This window comes from Melozone crissalis, unplaced genomic scaffold (genome assembly GCF_028551555.1).
Source record: "Melozone crissalis strain CALT ecotype California unplaced genomic scaffold, PUWL_Pcris_2 ptg000027l_1, whole genome shotgun sequence".
In the NCBI taxonomy this organism is placed as follows: Eukaryota; Metazoa; Chordata; class Aves; order Passeriformes; family Passerellidae; genus Melozone; species Melozone crissalis.
In genome coordinates, this window is record NW_026535805.1 from 57,081,619 (window position 1) to 57,100,369 (window position 18,751).

An 18,751-nucleotide genomic window follows, 5' to 3' on the forward strand; every position below is an offset into this window, starting at 1 on the left:
TTTTCCAGTACTCCTGTCTGCAGTCTTGTACAGCTATCTCACAGTCCTAGGAGGCTTTACTTTCCTTCTGTCAAGGTTACCTCATGCTCAGTAAAAGAGGTGTTCTTCTATTCTCATATCAAAGTCCCATTTTTGTGTCAGTATGTGAAGTTTCATTAAACTCTTCATTCATATTTGGCCATATTGAGGAGGTTCATTTATATTTAGAGGAAAAAAACTTGGATAACAAGCAGAAAGGAATGTTTCATTTTAAATGATTTTTCATTTTTTAATGAATGCTATCTGATGTAATAAAAAAGGTTGAAGCAAAACATCTCTCTGTTGTCAAAACACAACATTTCACTGGCTCAAACCATTTTTGTTATGGCTGCTTTCAAATGGATTGAAATGAAAGCACATTTTGGAATGGAAGAATTTGCAAAATTAGATTTCCAAATTCCTACTCTACTTAGAATGATAAATTATTCCTCTTCAGTAAACAGAGACTCAAATATGATCTACATAGCCATGATTGCAAGACATGTAGTGTGCATAACATTTAGATCTTCCATCTCTACCTTTTTGTTTTGTACAATAACAATGAACCCACAGAATAATTGTTGTAGACTTTTTAATTGCTGAATCTACCTTAGTAGACAGAAACTCAGGTCTTTCTGCCCAAAAAGAACCTTCTGTTTAATCTTCTAACAGTATAGTTAGACCTTTATATTGCAACCTAATGGTCTTTACTCTGCAATGCCCTGTCAGGTGGATGCAAGAGATTTCAAAGCATAAATGGATGTGGATAGTTCAGTAGCAGCAGTAGCCACCAATAAGCATCACGATGCCATTGTGGGCCTTGAAGCCAAACAAATACATGTCCTGAACTGCTTACAGAGAAATTTATGCTGACCCCTAAGTCTGGAGATGGCCAGAGACTCAGATGAGCTCACTGCTGGTAAAGTGCTGCTCCTGAAAAAGCAAAATACCTCCCCCCTGCAAACACACACACAGATGCACACTCCTATGTATAATAACATCTCAAATCACATAGAAAAAGATCTGATCTTTCCAACAAAGAAAGCCAGTGCCGTGCCTGGAGTTTCTCTTTTCTCCCAGGTCCTTTCCAATAATATTTGGCTCAAGTTCAGCATGTTACAGGGCTCCCAAGCCTCTTTCCCAGATATATCTGTCTTGTCTCTCTGGGTAAAAGAAACTTATTTCTGGCTCTCTGTCAAGCTCCCCACAACCTTGTATTACCAAACAACAATGTTGAAGGCAGGAATGCATACTTTTGCTTTGATTTCCACAGAGAATCATAATTCTTCTCTGCTTCTTTCTCCCCTCCTCCTCTCCCCTTAAGGTGACAAATGGCTCTCTAGAAGTCACCCATTTCTTCATTTTGACCTTCTGTTCACCTCCTCCATTTTTTTTCCTCTGCCCTGGCCGATTCCAATTTGGGTAATTATTCTGTCTACAGTACGTAAAATTTTCTCTTTTGTTGTAGTCAAAGATAATATCCTTCCCCTTCTGTTCTTAAATGTAATGCTATGCCTTGATAAATCATTACTGTGGTTTACCCCAAAAGGGAAAGAGTGAGTGATTCAGGACTGATATCTTTTTATAAAGTCATTCCAGTGTTTAGGAATACTTTGGGATGAGTGGTGTTATATTATTAGTCCTTAATCCCTAGATGATTTGCATTACAACTATTCTCTCTATTGTACAGCTTTTTAAAGGGTGCCTATTTATTAAAGTGAATTGACACTAAAAGTATGTAAACCTTTGCCCGTGGAAAAATGAAAATAGCCATAGCTTTGGAAATGTTTTAGCAAACTGAAATTCTAGCTGTTCTAAATACAGCACTGAAGTGACCTGAAATCCAAACTGTGATATTTTTCTTTTTTTTTCCTTAACCCCGCACTTAGATACATATATTCTTATTCTTATTCTTATTAAAAAAAGAAATTACAGACACAAAAGATGTAACAACCCTTTTTTCATCTTTCAACTTTAGAAAGGAGCAATACCTTTCTGAAAACATGAGTCCATCTTAAAAGGTATTTCTCTTATTATGCACATCAAGTCATGCCTTAGGTTTAAACATTTTGTAGATGAAGACAGCTGTTTGCTATGAAGTACCCATTGTTATTTTTGAAACAGATGCTTTGATTTGTTGGAAAGAATTAATATGTGCTGATTTTAGCCCCAATCCAGTATGACACACAAGCATGTGCTTAAATCTATCGTTACTCAGAAAAGCAGTTATACATATGTTAGAAATTAAGAATGTGCTTAAGTGCTCTGCTTAATGGGGATGATCTTGAACACATATTTAAGTGCACTGCTGAATCAAGGCCAGAATGACCAACCTCAGTTATTGTGAAGTTTGCTATCTTTTTACTGCTTTAAGTTCAAACAACATGGTAATGCTTTATTTCATGTCCTTTGCAAAGGAAGCAATTGCATACTTGACAAGAAAAAAAGGGTTCATTACATCTTGCAAGCCAAGTAGTGGGGAGGATGGGAAAGCCTGCATAAAATTACCAGGCTCCCCTTTCTTATACTGGTAAGCATGTGAGATGTGATTCCATCTGCGGCTGCTCTTCGATGGCTGTGAATATGTTTCAGATCTCAGCTGGTTATTTATACAACAGGAGCTCCTGATTTTTGCCCTGCTTCATAATTGGACAGTGGTCAAAATTACATTTTCCCCATCGACTGCAGCTAACGTGCCCTGGATTCCTGTTTTCAGAAGGTACCAAGGAAAAGCAGGTGTAACTCTCACTTTTTCTATGAAGATATTACACACCATCTGTCAAACCCTCCACCCAATGTTTTGATAATTCCTTACTTGAGGAAAACTCCCAGATTCCATACCAATCTTTTTTCTGTGATGTTTCTGACATACAATTCCCTGTGAAAGCCATCTACACCCTGATATTCTAGGAATACCTGGACAGATGATTTTCTTCTACTTATTAGACTGTGTAGCATTAGGGCTTGTTTTCAGTCATTTACAATATCCATGGTGTCAGACGCCATGTAAATTTCCAAATAGAATGCATTAGAAAAACTGGATGCTTTTTGCAATTTTAATAACTCTTCAAAATGAGAGCAAATTGAAAAATTATACTCAAATCTTTTCCGTCCTTTGCGTACAGATCTGAACACTTGGACAATTCTGAAAGAAACAGCTAGACCAAAATCTTGTTGATTTACTTTCTTGGATTTCGTTGGAAAGTCCCACTTTTCAAAGTTGTCTGAAAAATAGCAATGCAAATCTGATATGGGACATATCAAGCCTCATCTCTATCTTCAGATAATATCTATTGTCAACAGCAGAAAGACAATGAACCTATGTGGGGAGCAAGATGGATTCCCCTCTGCTTCAAGCATCATTGAAGATGCCAATTATGTTCTGATTATGGAATATTTCTATTAGTTCTTATGATGAAAGAGTGAAAACTGAAACAAAGCTTGTCTCCCATGTTTCAGCTTGAGTTTGCAGTGCTGGCTGTTAGAAATATTATCTTTTGAAGTCCTTAATGCCATTTATACATGTTCATGCATAAAAGTATAATTGCCATTTATCTAATGAAAAACGTATCCTGATAATTTTCCACATTGCCTCACATTTATTGTATGTTCTGCTCTGCTTTTTCTTCTAATATCCTCATCTTTACTCATATTGTAGTAACAATATACATCAGGCTTATAATTAAAACAGTATGAAAATCATGAAAATAAGAAAAATGTAAAAATAAAGATCAATTACATTTAATAGTTTTGTGATGGAAATGCACATCCAGAGCTCAAATTTACTACAAAGCCACACTCAAAGTATTTCAAAGCTATGGATCCACTACAAACAAACGTGCTCCTGTAATTGCCAGAAAAAAACCTAGAAGTGGTACTGTTTAAAAACATCAAAGAACCACTGTCATCTTCTTCCCTACCTCTTTAAAGGAAGGGATTAGTTGAAAAGCAGTTCAAAGTGTAAGCAAGAGATGTTTCATGGAACTTCAGAATTCAGAGCAGGTGTTTTTGCCATATGTGCTAGTAGTACATCCAGTAGCAGTGCAAGTCATCCTGGCTTAAAGAAGAAGAAAACCTGACTCAATATTCCCAGCAGATCTCCCAGACAATGAATCACAGGTTGAGGAATCGGAAGATAGGGACAGGCAGAAAAAGGAATATTTTATGAGGGTTACTGAGAGGATGAAAGAAAGGAAACCATGCTTAAAACAATTACCAAAGCAAGTAAGAAAAGTCATAAGTTTCTTATTTTTTAAAACCCCACTTATTCCTAGCTAAATTCACACAGAGGATATGCTTTCATGACAGACCTATAGAAGACCAACAGCAGAATTAGTGCATTCAGATCACCCTTCTCTAGCCATAATGCACTGATTGTTCTTCTCTGTTACTGCACTCACCTAAGCTAATAGTGTCCATAATTCTTCCTGCAGTGCACTGGACTGCCCTCTGATGATTTCCTGGAGACCAACTACAGAATTCACCTGTTCCAAGCCAGTTTGGGAACTTAAAGGTGGGCACTACAATATGTCCAGCCTTTAAATTCTTGCATAGTTCGGTGGTTTTTCACATGGAAACCAAATCCCAATATTAGTTGGATAGTTCCAGACAGCCCAAGCATAAAGCACAAATCATTTCAAATGCAAGAGGCTTTGGACAGAAGAGGGTTTGGGCCCCAGCTAGCATGCAATGTTATATGTGAATATCACTCAGATTTCATACAGAAGAAGATTCTATTCAGTAGTATAAACCATGAATAACAGGCCTGGAATCTGACCTTTTAAAAATATAAGCAAAGGAGTTGTTCCACTTGCTCTGTTCTGTGAAGCTTCACAGATAAAAAGCACAATCACTCCCAACTTCTTGTCCTTATTAATATCAGTTATTGCTGTGGTACTTTGCTAAAAAAGACAAGCCAAGCCTCCAGTCTGCCCTTAACAGAAAGACATCAAACTCATAGTTTCAGAATACATAAACCAGTGCTCAGTGGAAATGTTTTGTACTCAAAGCAAAGTAGGACAGGCCAGACAGTTTTGCTGTGCCTACTCAAATGAAGAGAAATTTCACTTGCAAAAGAGTCAGTATGGAGACATGTCTGCTTCTTAGCATCTTCTCACCAAAGAGGTTAAAGGAAGTTGGGGAAGAAAATAAAACTTTTTGTCCAACTGCATCACTCATCACACTGTGTGATAAAGTGTGCACTACAAATCACTGCATTTTATCCAGTACTGTTATGTACTAGAACTGTCTCCAGAATTGGGCATTTCATATAGCCCATAAACTCAGTGCAGAGGAGATCAAAATCCAACATTACTGTCTATAGGGTAGTCATGTCATTTCCTCTCTGGAATATAGCATCTGCAACCATCAAATGCTGTAGACTGAATTTTTCAGCAGAACTGCTGATGAGTTAATATCATGTGGGAGACAACTGAGCAGTGTCCTACAGTGCCATGAGTCATTTGTTATTGCTGAACAGTCCATGCCTCTGCACAGTGTAGAGCAGCATCATACAGAGAAGCTGTCCTACCTTCTGGGAAGAGATTAACTTGGCCAAGACTATCATATTTGATTAAATTCTCCACTAATCTGCTAAATCACTTTCAGTCTTGAGATCATATCCTGAGGGCTGAGAAAGGAGGTAGTTTGCATTTTTTTCAGCCAATGGATAGATTATGGTCTTGCAGTGAGATATAGCTTACACAGTTTTAATGTCAACATTTTAGATAACTGTATGTGAGCAAGTCACCGTAGATTGCCTGCATCGCCCATGAAAATAAGTCAGCAATTTTGGAACACAATTCCTCTGGCCTATATTAAATGACTGTGAGCTGACTCATATCCCCAAAATGCCTGTTTGTCTCATTTATGGAAGGGGAGTTTAGGGTGGATTCTTGAGAAAAAAAACAAAACCTTAGGTTATAGACATCTCCAGCCAGTCAGATGAATCCTGTGCAGGGAGACTAACAAGTCACAGAGCAGACAAAATTTAAGCCAAATGTATTGAATATTTTTCACTCTGATTCACTGAGAAATTGTTCTGCAATCTACTCAGCACAAAGTAAAAGAGTACAGTACAGCTGCCTTTCAAGAGTGCACTCCAAAATATAGGACTGGCTGCAGGAATGATGAGACCCACAAGAGATCATTCAGTTTTAGACAAAACAAAACTTTTAGTTTGTCAGTCTACTCATTTAGGTCTGCATTTTTCCTTACCTTCCTATCTTTCAGAAGACATATCCAGTAAAAAATGATGCAAATTTTGCGAGGAAACCAGAAACCATATTTTCTCCTTGTTACTCAACAAGATTGGAATTTGTTGTTGATCTCACTCAAACCAGTTCAAATCAGAAGCAATTACATCAAAATTGATGGTGATAACCTGGTAGGAAGCGAGAATCTGGACCTACTATTTTAAAAATGGCAGCAAATCTTACCTTACATGACAATGGAAAGATGCAGTTGCTTCTAATAAAATGGTGTGGTCTTTTTTATGTAACAGAGAAACAGCATTGTAGCTGAACTGTTAAATAAAAGTTTTCACTTAGCTTACAGTACATTTTACTGTCATCAAAAAAGCATTTGGGAATAATAGTTCCCAACGAGTCTCTGTTGAAATTTTGGGATAATAAACTTTTATATCTTAATATTTATGATTCTAATAAACTACCACAATATTAAAATGAAAGATAAAAACTCTGAGGTCAAAAAATACAATTTGTTGTAAGGCAAAACAATTTTGAATAATAAACCACAATTGAAATCTAATATCACTTCCTATAATTTAATAAGTAATCCCCTTGGTGATGTATCCCGGATATTAAACTAGTTTAGCTCACTTAGACCAGCTGTTTTAAATTGGTACATAGCATTCTGCCAAATGATAATACAAAACTAAGCATGAAATGACATGATAACCATTTATGTTCTGATTTTTACCTTCATTGCTGATCAAAAATTGGCTAATCAGGAGAAATTAATTCATTCATTACTATTAATATTAGTGAATGACAAGTTCATAAAGATAATTCCTTGTTGATTAGCTCAACTATAGCACTGTAGGATGTCAGTTGACCAGATGCAAATGTTTGATTGGATAATATCTCTCACAGCTCCCAATCCACCTAGCATGTGCCAAAGCAGTTAGTGTTTTTTCACCACAAGCATCCAACTGCAGACTATAAGTGTTTCCATAATGAAGTCAGTATAGCTTGTATTTTAAAACTTATTCAAATGATTCTATTTGAGTCTGAGAGAAAAAACATTTTCATAAGGGTCTGCCACGTGCAACCAAAAATAGTCCATAAATATAACTTTCACTATATTTCAAGGACACTGGTGTTAGATTGGTCAGTCATTAGAGGAGATGAAGATTTATCCATTTTTGTTCCATATGAATGTCTGCTGATGCTACTGATGCACCAAGTTCAAACTTTTCAAACTTTTCCTGTGTGTGATTCACCACGGAGACTGCCCTATAACAACCACTTTAGAAAGACTCTGAGCCAAGGTCAAAATCATGACATATTCAGTCTTGATACTCAGTGGTTACAGTTTGCCTTATTGATGCTCTTCCCACTCCAAATGTGTGTGAACACTAAAATCTATTGGAAAGTGAAAAATGCTGTTCTGGTCTATGGCATAACTGTCTCAAAAATAGGGCTTTGAAGTCATGGAAATACAAGCATCAGTCAGCACAACTGACAGAGAGTAGAAACTCATGGTGTCTGGTTCCCAGAGCAGCTGCTGATGCTGTTGGGCACTGTCACCTGCCCTGGTCAAGGATCTGAACATTGTGTTGGTCATGCAATAGGACAGGCTGCAGCCATGGGGATGTGGAACCACATCCCACAGAATCTGATGTGCTTGAGAACTATGCTGGCTTGAGGTCCATAAAAATGACAGTTTTATTTACACAATTGTTCTATTATGCAGTACTGAAAGGAAAAGAGAGAGATTGCTTAACATGCTTCCAATTTTTTTATTTGTTTTCCTTTATTGGGTAAAAGTAGTGCTCAGGAAACAACTAATGTAACTGACAGCACTGACTTGGATGAAGAAGGGGTGATGGCAACCAGGGACAGTTCTGTTGGAGAGTGGTGAATGACAGGTTCTCTACCCTCCCAGAAAATCCTTCTTCAAAAAAGTGCCCTTTGTGGGTGGTTAAAGACAACCAAAAATATTTCCATTTGTGAAAGGATTGTGGTCTAACCTCAGATCAACAGAACTAATCAGCACTAATCCAAGCAAGTGCTTAGGCCTGTTGCAAACAAGCACAGACTGCATTACTTTAGAAGATCAGGAAAGTCAGTTGTGAAGTACAAAATGTAGGTTTACCCTCAACATTTCTGACTGACATTAATGGAAATGACATTTTACTCCCAGAATAAAGACATGTTGTGCTGTGGGACATAACAATTCCCTAAGAATTACCACTTGATAACTTATTGCCAAACCCTTTGTGGTGTCAAATATTCCACAGAGGTCAGGAAAGAGCTAAGTACAAATGTCAATGCTCCTAAAAGTTTGTGCCGGATCATTAGAGCACAGTTTGTGGACTGTAGTGGTCACAAAGAAACAATGTTTCTTTGCCACTCATTGAGAGACGCCAAATACCTTCTGAGTTTTGTGGTAATTGATGTAACTGAGGCTGTGTGCTGAAACAGCCTTGCCCAATCAGATCAGTGGAAAAGCAATAGCATCTCTTCTGGATATCACATTTGTGGTTTTCCTTTTTCATTAGAGTTGACCAAGTCAGGGTAAGATGCCGAAGCAAATGTAAAACCCATCACTTTTAAACATGACATCTTTGTATCTGATTCCCATCTGAATTAGATGGGGAATAACTCCATGATGATAACAAAGTTGTGTGTCTTTACTCCAGTCCCTAAAGCAGCTGGCTTTCCCCATTTCTATAATTTAGAAAAAACAACAAAATTCTTTAGAGATAGCACTTAGCATTCCCTCTGTTTTACAAAGCAGCAAACACTCTGGGGGGCTCAGAAATAATTCCCAAGTACTGTTTCAATGTTTTTGAAATCACTGACTATTCTCAGCTCTATGAGAACACACACACATGCATACACAAACAGCTCTTGAAGGAAATCAGAGCATCTGATAGAAAAGGTTTACTTTACTCTGGGTGATCTCAGCTACATTATTTACACACAAAAATCTCTTAGAGGGAACCATAAAAAACACATCAAAGTGCAGTGACTTTTTGTGCCCGTCCCTCTCAAGTTCTACAATGCATTTTGCAGTTTATCTTCTCTTCCTGGTCAGTTTCTTCCAGATCTCATAAGAAAACAGAATACATGAAAACAGAAACTATTCAGGGAGACCATGTTCTTAAATATTTTCTTTGAGGAATTAATTGTCCTCTGTTGGAATTTTTTTTTTTTTTTTTTTTTTTTTTTTTGCATTTTTAGAAAATTTCATTCTTCCTTCTTTCTTCTTGCTCTGTAATGGTATCCCTTAGGAGATCTATACACATCTGAACATGGGGATGGTTAGATGCTGTGCCTTGTGTGCCTCATGCTTTGGTACCATTAAACTAATCTAAACCACCATCTTTGCGCTTTGTTCCTCTTCTGAGTAGGGAGCAAGACTGTTTGCAGAACTGCCAAGCCCCTACAGTAGGTGTGGTCCTTCAGAAATCTCCTGGGATGATCTGCATATGGGACCTGCCATAGTCAGGAACCATTGGGTTTAATTCTGCATGTTTAGTGACAAAATTGGAGCAGAGCAGGCAGTTTGCCCAATTTGCTAAAACTGGATCTGTGTGCTACCACCTGTTCATAAGAAATGAGGACTCAGGAGACTCAAATTCTGTTCGAAAGAAGATTTCTTATGTAGACCTGAAATAATTGACTCATTCCTCCACAGTTCAGGTCCTTCCCCATAATTTTGGGATCTTCAGGGAGGAATAAGTACCTTACATTCAGGACAGGGTAGCAACCAGATGTTATGATAATGAGGATTGCACAAGCAGCTCAACTGCAAGAAGATTGCTCACTCTTCATTTTTTTTTTCTGGACTATCATTGGATATCACAGTAACAGAACTGTGGTGCAAACCTACACTCCAGTTCCTATGTGGGACACCTTCTCTTGCAGGATTTTTGCGATTTAACTACTGGCTGGATTCTGGTTATCCACAGGAATTCATACTCAGGAAGAGGTGGAAACATGATTGAGGCCCAACAAGTCATCTTGCAGCTGCAGAAGGATGTCTGAATAACCTGCTGTAAAAAACACTTTGCAATTTCTCATACCCACTATATTCCCTCTCAGATGGAAGGGAGAAAGGAAAAGTCACAGCTTCATTATATAAACCAAGTGTCTTCTATTAAAAAAATTGTTTTCTTCCATAACTGTTAGCACATCCAGAATCTGGCCTGAATTTTGAATAATCATATACTTTCCTCCCTCTTGCTACCTCTGTCTCTGCACTTGCCCTGCTTGTCATGTCTCCTCCAAGATGTGCTCAAAGAAAGTTAAAATTTCATATTTCAGTGAAATGCAAGACTGTTGATCTGCCTTGCATCTTGCACCATAGCATGTCATTTGCATTGGCTGCTGTACTTTCAAATTTATGCATTACCCTTGAGTGTGTTTTGGCTATTTCCATCATTTTAAGGCCTCCCTTTTCCTTATGAGCCCACCTGGAAAAGGGCAGTAAACTCACAAGCTTTAGGAGGCTTGTTTTCCAAAGCTCACTGCAGCTCTAGTTGCTTTTAAGAGAGCTTATCACTTTATCAGGCATAAAGGATTGTTGTTATTCTGTATGCCTAAATCTAAGCAGCTACATTAGTAAAAACAGCTAAATTAGTTTGGTTTGTGTGATACCTATTCAGGATGGGGTTTATTAAAATACAAGTGACAAAACTCTCAATAATTTTAATTGTTTCCAAAGTATCTTACACACCCAACAAAATAATTCATTTTGTGATGTGTAAGCTCCAATTTGGAACTATGTTTGAAGTTCAGTTCAAACAGCTGAAAACCAAGAGAGTCTTAAAAAATTAATACATGGTTAATCATCTAAAGATGTTGCCTATGACAATTTTATTCTTTGTTGTCCTAAATACAGCCTTTTGGTGTTCAATACAGGTAAATTACTCTTCTAGACCAAAAAAGATCTCCCTAGACTGAAGGAGAGTGACAGCCTTGAGACAAGTAATCATGATCTGCAGTCTTCTAAGAATGTAAACAAAGACAATTCCCAATTAATGGCATGTTTTCTGCTTTTAAAAAGCATAATTTCAAAAAGGTGAGGAATGCTATGAGCAAAATTCCTGGAAACTTAAATGTAAGCAGAGAACTTTGAATGAAACTTGGACGTTCTTTTAGAAGAGTTTATTAAATGGCTAAACCCCTACAGTTTCACAATCAAGAAAGAAAAAACTTTGGCTAGAAGTCCAACATAATTTTCTGGAAACTGTGAATATAAAAGCAATGTATAACATGAAAACAAAATAAAAGGCAGTTTTAGTTAGCAGTAAAAATGAAAACTATCAACGAAATTAAATAATTAATATGAGAAACTAAAAGCATAGTGAAATTCCTGTCTATATGAAAAAGACCAGTAATTTTTAACGTTTTATTAAAGATAAAAAAGTGCTAGAAATTATATAATTCTGACATTAGATAAGGATATTAAATCTGTTAGTAATCACAGAGAAGGATAAGGTTTCAGTAAATATGGCCTCGTAGAAAAACAGGTTCATTTAATTACTTCACATGAAGATGATCAAGATTTTTCCAGTCCTTCAAGTAGCAAGGAGGAATTTAGGCAAAGCCTGTTAAATATTTTTAAATCAGTAGGCTGGGTAGCTGGAATCCAAGAGCCCTTATTTTCCTGAGGAGTCAGCTGAATCACTAATGTTGCTCTTGAATAAATGTTGAAATACTGGTGAAATTCCAGAAGACTAAAAAAAGTACTAATGTGGAGCCAATATACAAAAAGTTTGAATTAGGCATGTTACTGGACATCAATCCCAGGGAAATAAAAAAGAAAAAAAAAAAAGAGTAAGCTGATAAATCAATAAATTTATATTATAAAGATGGGCTGAAAATTCTCTGAAATAACCAGCCATGGGGTAAACTTCTACCCCTAGTCTCAGGTCTCAAGGATTGGCTCAAGCTTGACCACATGCAATGTAAAATATTCCTAAAATAGTGGCAGATGACAGCTGTGAATGGCAGATGTAAAAACCAGTTAAAGAACTTATAATGATACACAAAATTGGCTGACTTAGCCAGGTGAGACAATTTCAACTAACAATGCACTACAGGCAAGCTTCTGCAGCAGTCCTAAAATGAATCTTTAGAGATAAACAACAGAGCAGAAGTTCCTAATGTCACTCTGAAAATATATGAACCTTTTGTTGTGTAGACTGAGTAGCAAATACAAGCAAGGTGATGATTTTGCCTCTGTGTGCAATATTGATGAGATTGATACTAGAATATTGCATACACATCTGGTGTCCATATTTGGGGTAAAAAAAAAGCTGAAAATTGAAAAGGATGCAGAAAGGACCTTAAAAATCATTTCAGGATGGAGAAAATACCTTACAGTGGGGCACTGGAAATCCTCAATCTATTTAGATTATAACAGATTTAAGGGTGGCTTGAATATATATACACATATATTCATTAGAAAAAGCTCTGAGCACTTAAAGGACTTTTAAACCAAAGCAAAAAGGGCTAAAGAAAATCAGTAGATACAGGCTAAAACCAGACAAGTTTAGTTTGGAAATAAGGCACATTTTTCAGCAGTGAGAGAGATTAGTCAGAAAAAGAATCTAAAAGGGAAAGTAGTGAATTCTCCTTCTCTTCATAGTAATATTGGCTGCAATTCAAAAAGATGCGTTTCAGCCAAACAAAAGCTCTTCTTTAGTCAGAGATTTTTGCTCAACTTCACATATTAAATTGCCCAATTATTTCTTCTGCACTTAAACACTTTTTTTAGGATACAAGTCATTTAACTTTAATTGTCTACAATGTAGATATCTGAACCTCAGGTAGTCTCTGCAGGATTGGTTTAGAGACAAAAGACACTCAGAGTGCTGGATTTATCTCACCAATTTTAGAAACCTGCATTAGTAAGTGATTAACCCTGAGAGGTTCCTCTTTCTATTACAAAAGAGACGTTATAAAGGGAACAAAAAGAGACTATAAAGGGAGTTTGAATAACCAGCTCTGATTAGAGATTTCCAGTGAAGAAGCATTCATTTAGTCAGGGGAATCCTGACTGAGTTTTGTGTCTGAGTGTCAAGAAAGCATTTTGACAATTCCTGAGCAATGCATCTAGTTCAACATGAAAGGTATTGCATGGATTTCTGCTTGGATTAGTTGAGGTAGAGGTTTATCATATTTCTTCTGTGACTAATGTTTAGGCTTTTTACATACATTTATTTAGATTTTGTCTTCCTTTTTTTTTCAGCATGAGATATAATTTAAAAACAAACAATAAAAACTATGTTTTCCCTACATTTCAGAAATAGATTTTCAAAAGGGAATTAAAAACAAGGAGTTGAATGTTTGTATTTGCTAAAGGTCCAACATCTCATTGCCACCCAGTAATCGAGCCTCAGCAGGAGGACACAGAACAAAACGATCTCCAGTGTGAAACAAGAACTTGCTGTGATTCTGAATTTTGGGATGCTTTTCTGTTTGCTTTGAACTCCATATTAAAACAAGGTAGAATAAATATTTCCAACAACAGAGGAAAACTTGAGAATGAAATATAACTCAGAATTCTTCGTGGACAGCAAGCCTCAGTCAGTGGGAGCAGGCACACACACACAGAGTTAAAGGGCTCGTGAAGATTGAAGGAGTTTGTGTTTGGAAATAAGCAAAATCTCCCACACCAGTCCTGGTCAACTTTTTACACAAACAACATGGCCTGAAGTCAAGGGAAGATTTGCCTCAGGAAGGACTAGAGGGTTGGATTCAATGTACTGTTCATTAGGGCTATTTTCCTTTACTTTATGAGCCACATGGGAATCTATCTCCCTGTTTCAACTGACATGAACCATTTTGTTTCAACAGTTTTTTAATGTTGTAGCCTGTATGCTTTATTGATGTTGATTATAATTTGGTTGCTCACCAACTTATATTGAAACAAAAAGCTGCAGTCCAAACCTATTTCTGCAGTGATTTAAGAACAGCTAACACGTACGATGCTTGGACCAAACTTTCTCATTAAATAGTTATTACTGAAGTTTTTATTTTTGCTAAGAAACATTTTAATACTGAAGCACATTTAATTTATACACATTTTAAAGTGTATAGCACTTCTTCTAGATAGACTATTAACTTAAATGAGAACATTAGACAAGGAATGAAAATTATTTAACACTTAGAAGAGGCACTTGTGGAATGTCTGAAAAGAGTAAGATTCAGCTTGGACGTTATACCTTAACCATGTGCAATGATTGATGTTATACATATATATGTGTATGTAACTTGGAGAATTTATTCAGCCTTACTGAAAATAATGAAAATATTAAAATAAAATAAATATTAATATTATTTTTGAAAACAAAATTAACTTTTCTCCCTAAAAAATCATTTCATTTGTCAACTTCATTGCTATGAGACAACTGGGAAAAATTTGGGGTTTTTTAGATCATATTTTTAAGATTGCACAGAGTACAATTGTAAAATTAATGAAAATTTGGAAGTTTATTGGTTAACTATTTAATTAATGAGCTAACATCTTTCAAAGTTCAAAATACTATTTGAACTCTGTGCTGCCAAAAGATCTATATCTTTTGTTTATATAGATCAAAGAAGGTGTAAAAATTTTATGCCAAACTCTAAAACCATATTTGCAGTCAATTGAGCAGACACAATTTTTTCACATGTATTTTTTCTCCTTGAGAGAGACATGAAGCAGAGAATGGATGGAGCATCACCGAAATCAGTGTATTGCTAGAGGATGGCCTTACAGTCCAAGATGAAACTTGACTTAAGATCCTGTCTAGAACAGACATGAAATGTAGATTATCCATGGTCAAGGAGAAAATTTTCATCTGGAGCAACTGTTTCTACCAAACTGTCTACAACGGGATATCTCTGGAGGTTTCTCATAAGTATGTGGCTCTCCCTTCCGAATCATGATCAGACTTAAGAATACTTTTTTTTTTTCTGATATCCTATTCCATCTTAAAAATGCTGTCAAGGTGGTGTCCCAGAGAAAACTCAAGCTCTGGAATGTGACTGTCAATATGCTTAAACTGTTACCTTTGGCCTATACCAGCTACCATTTCCCCAGATGGCAGCTGAGCCCAGTTCAAGGTAAGTTTCTAAATCCCAATAGATTCTTTGGATATGACTAAGGTGTTACAGAGAAAGAGGTTACATGTATGGATGTGACCCATGTGCCATCTGCACTCAGGTCTAAAAATAAGGCCCTGAACCATTTTCCTGACAGCACGGTTTTAGACTTTCTGTACAAGAAATAATATAGTAATATGAAAATCATGAACTCTGGCCTTAAGAGGATGTGGGAAATTCTAATATCTCTGGAAAAGATAAGGCACCACAAAAACTTGGCAGTCAAAAGAATAAGGGTACCTACAAACAGCTGCTGCTGAGCAAGGACAAAGAGCAATGCCAGCTGTGAGCAGTGTGCTGCTGCAGACACAGGTGGCTATGGTGAGGACTGCAGGATGGAAGGGTTGAATGGGTGGTAGGAAGAGGCAAATATTGGAGCAAAAACTTTGTGGCAGTGTCCCTACAGCCTTTCTGATTGCTTTCTCATGTCCTTGTTGCAAAGGTCACTGGCCCAGAATGACTCACATCCACAGTGTTCCTACCTTGAAGTGGTTTTACTGAAACAAAAAGTCCACCTAGATCCAAACACAAATACAAAAAGGCAAGAGCATAATAACAAGGTAAGCAGCTAGTAAAACTGCATTACCTCCAACTGCTCATAATTTAGGGATTTTCTGAGCTCAGCAGGTTTCTCTTGCTTTAATTTGCCTGTTTCTCCTCTTAAATTTTGCTATATTCAGCATCTTATGCCAAGGAGCTCCACCACTTAACTGCACCCCAAGTGAATGAGCTTCCTGCCTGGTTTTATGCCTTGCTCCTAGCTCCTGCTAAACAATCAAGCCTTATGGCCTCCTCAGCATCACTCTAGGCTGGATCAACTTTTTCATAATTGCCCCTCTGACATTGCTTTACCAGACCTGGAGTACCCATTTCTTCAGCCTTCAGAAAGAGGTTTATCCATACCCCTGCCTTTGCCTAAACCTTTTTCAGTGCTGCTATTATATTTGAGTGATTGCAGCACTGTGCACAAGTATTCCAGTTTTTGTGAATTTATAGAGTAGCCCACGAAGCTCTCATTTTAAAATCCCATATTCCATTCGTAATTTCTAACAATCAGCTTATGCTGTTGTGCACTCCTGTAATGTGAACTGATTGTGTTCACACACTGAAGCCCTTGGAGCAAAGCCTGGCTTAGTACTTGCCCCATGAATTTGGCACAAACCGATGCACTGACCTCACATGATCTGCAAAAAATTTGTCTATCGCAGTCACTGGAAGCTCACAGCTGTGGCTGCCCTGCCACATCCCTGTCAGCAGCTCGGGATATTCTCACAGTCCTTTTCTTTCCTCTCATGTCCTTCCTCACCTCAGCCCGGGGTAGCCTGAGCTATCCTGCCACAAGGGCTAGATCTCCTCCTGCCCCCAAGTGGCCTAACTTTAGGACTGAAATTTTGGTATTCTGTAAGAGGGCATACCTTTTCTGCTTGCCCTAAATGTGAAGAATGTATGCTTTGCCATCTGTCATATTTATTATTTTCTTCACAGTGACAACATAGATGTAGATTGCGGGCAGAAGGATGCAGTGTGAGGAAAAAAATGTGCAACTTCCAATGGAGTGAGTATAAGTTGAAAAACCAGGTTTTGTGGATAGATGTTGGATGCTTGGCTGATTCACTGAATCAGTCCTCAGACTACCTAAAAAACGAACCACAGGTTTTTCAAGAGGATGTCTAAAAAATGAACCTACCTAAAAATGAACCACAGGTTGTTCAAGAAGATGCCTAATTTCTCAGGTCCAGAATGGATCCTGGAGGTGACCCAGTACATGGCATAGACAGCCTGGGGAAGAGGGCTGTGGAGTGAAGCAATTAAAAGGTTGCTGCAAAGAGGAACAGAATAGTCTGTTCTCCAGATCCCCTGACAAGGGGAAGAAAAACAGTATGTTTAAATTGCAGGAAGGGACAATTAGGTTAGAGAGTGGAAAGAACTTTCTGATGGTGAGAAGAGTTAAGCCCTGGAATAGCTCGCCTGGCAACTGGTGCTGTTTTTCTTGTTGACAGGTTGTAAGAACAGGTTAGACAAACATGCCAGGAATGGTTTAGGTCTACTTGATCTTTTCTTGGGTCAAATGGAGAGATAAGATCCCTTATTCTGTTCTTCCCAGACTCACCTGCTACAATATTATAATTTTTTCATCCCAGATTTCTAAAGATAAAAACGGATTCTCTTTCCACATTTTTCACTGCTGCAAAGAGTAGCTTGTTGTATATGTCTAAAAATTCTAACAGACAAAAAACTACATTCTGTGCTTGTAAAAGTCATAAACCCCACAGTTAAATAAAGGATCTCTATCCAGTTCCGCCAGTTTTGCTTCATATGCAGAAACTAAGTAGGACACATTTCTTTTAATAATATAATATTTACTCATTAAATATATTTACCCCTTGTTTGGAAGTCTTTGCCTTTTATCTGCTGATTATTTCACAAGCTGAAAAGTAAAATGAGTGTTATGGCAGAAATCTCTTTTCAGAAGTTGTAAATAAAAATCACTTCAGAATACCTCTGGTTAGAGTTCATATTTGTTTGGATTTGATTACAGATATCTGCTTAAAGTATTACAGCCAAATACTGGCCCAGGAGGGATTATATTCCCAGTTTTGAGATTAATGCATTGTACAGCTCCTGATCATGAAATTTAAAAGCATTCTAAATAGTGGCCACTGGCCGTTTTATGTGACAGCCTAAATAATTAAAAAGGTCTGTTTCAATCTCATACTCATTGAGTACATTTTTGTAATGTTTTGCTGCCTAGAAATGGTCTCTGCACCAAAATGTAGTACTAAAATGAGAATTTATCCTGTATCAGCTAGGAATCTGCAATCTGCTTTATGATTCTACAAGGATGTATAAAAGAAATAAGCTGTAGCTATCCAGTAGAACTTTTCCCCATTCAGAGATTATTGCTGAAACTTATTCCTTTGGCTTCTGTCCAAACACTCAGTATTTTCCTCAGTTCTTTGCTGACTGCTTATAACCTTTGTGGAAATCCTTAGATTGCTGGTTGGAAATCACCAACACTACATTGCCTGAATTCACAGGCTTCATTCCTGGTTTTAAGAGAAGTCTCGTGTTCAAGACTGGTTAAGGTGTCTCTATAGACACCTACTGAGGTGTAAGCAGTCATTCCCAGAACTGTTTCTCCAATGTCACATTCTCCATAAATATCCAGGTCTTTGCAGTCCGTATGTTTAAGCCATGAGAATGCTCTACATGCCACAAACTGCTTAGAGATTGTGCTCCGACTGCAGTCAAAGGCTTCACAGTTTATGTTCAAGCTGTTCTAGGAAACTCTACCTCACTAGTCAAGTGTAATCCTCTCGGCCTGTCCAAAGCATCTCTAATTTAAGCTACCAAAATGTGAAGGGACAACTTGTTTTGAACCTGGGAGG